A 1,958-nucleotide genomic window follows, 5' to 3' on the forward strand; every position below is an offset into this window, starting at 1 on the left:
CCTACCTCTTGACTAATTCGTCGAAGAAATGCCCTTACTCTTAATCTTCTTATTGTCTGTTGTTGGGTCCCTCTACAATTTACTATTTTTTGGTAAAGGGTCAGCTACTCAAAGGGAACATGTGAATACCAAGACAGGAGTTGGATGCTTCCCACAATGTCCACATATCACTGGTGGACTTCCTCACCTGACCTGTAGGCAGATGATGGTGCGAGACATAGCTCTTGCGTTCACTAGACTATGGATCCTAAAAATTGCTTTTGTAATAAAATTACCCAATTCCTTCTCTATTCCTACCTGGTGGAACTGGAATGGTTGCTTGGAGATTAACAAACTTTGGTCAATACATCCCTGTTCTACCCAATTTTTGGTCTACCTTCTTCTTCTACAGACTATCCCGTTGCATTTCCTCCTATCTCAACCTTCCCTCAATGCTCTGGTGTGGTCTCCAGCCTGTCCATCTTCTGTGTGCACCGCTACCCACCAGTTCTATTGAGTTCTCCATGTCCTCGGGACATCTCCATGGATTTCCATGACGCCCAGTGACGACAGTCTCGGCCACACATTCTTTTTTTAGAATGTAGGGTAACACATGAGATGGTTCCCTTCTTTCTGTAGGACATTGGGTAGAGGTCAAGTGGACAACCAACGTCCACATAGGTTCATCATTTATTCCGGTAATTACTAAATATCCAAGGTCCAGCAGGAATCGCAGAATCATTTATCTTTTCCTGCATACACAGTATATTTTTGGCATTGAACAGACATAACTGTTGCTGAAATATAACAAATCAATACTTTCCCTTGGAGTAATTATCGACCAGCTGGTAATTGATCGCTCTCCGGAGCCTCCGGCAGTTCCTGCACTTCATTCAATGTCAGAGCACAGTTATGATAAATAGGTGAGAGGATAAGCCAGAGACGGCTCTATACTGACAGTAGATGTCTGCTGGATGCAATACATAACTCAGGATCAGTAATGTATGTACACAGTGACTGCACCAGCAGAATAGTGAGTGCAGCTCTGGAGTATAATACAGGATGTAACTCAGGATCAGTAATGTATGTACACAGTGACTGCACCAGCAGAATAGTGAGTGCAGCTCTGGAGTATAATACAGGAGGTAACTCAGAATCAGTAATGTAATGTATGTACACAGTGACTGCACCAGCAGAATAGTGAGTGCAGCTCTGGAGGATAATACAGGATGTAACTCAGGATCAGTACAGGATCAGTAATGTAATGTATGTACACAGTGACTGCACCAGCAGAATAGTGAGTGCAGCTCTGGAGTATAATACAGGGTGTAACTCAGGATCAGTAATGTAATGTATGTACACAGTGACTGCATCTGCAGAATAGTGAGTGCAGCTCTGGAGGATAATACAGGATGTAACTCAGGATCAGTAATGTAATGTATGTACACAGTAACTGCACCAGCAGAATAGTGAGTGCAGCTCTGGGGTATAATACACGATGTAACTCAGGATCAATAATGTAATGTATGTACACAGTGACTGCACCAGCAGAATAGTGAGTGCAGCTCTGGGGTATAATACAGGATGTAACTCAGGATCAGTACAGGAACAGTAATGTAATGTATGTACACAGTAACTGCACCAGCAGAATAGTGAGTGCAGCTCTGGAGGATAATACAGGATGTAACTCAGGATCAGTACAGGATCAGTAATGTATGTACACAGTGACTGCACCAGCAGAATAGTGAGTGCAGCTCTGGAGGATAATACAGGATGTAACTCAGGATCAGTAATGTAATGTATGTACACAGTGACTGAACCAGCAGAATAGTGAGTGCAGCTCTGGAGTATAATACAGGATGTAACTCAGGATCAGTAATGTAATGTATGTACACAGTGACTGAACCAGCAGAATAGTGAGTGCAGCTCTGGAGTATAATACAGGATGTAACTCAGGATCAATAATGTAATGTATGTAC

This window comes from Phyllobates terribilis, unplaced genomic scaffold (genome assembly GCF_046119375.1).
Source record: "Phyllobates terribilis strain yellow unplaced genomic scaffold, ASM4611937v1 Scaffold_9__5_contigs__length_417890890, whole genome shotgun sequence".
Lineage (NCBI taxonomy): Eukaryota > Metazoa > Chordata > Amphibia > Anura > Dendrobatidae > Phyllobates > Phyllobates terribilis.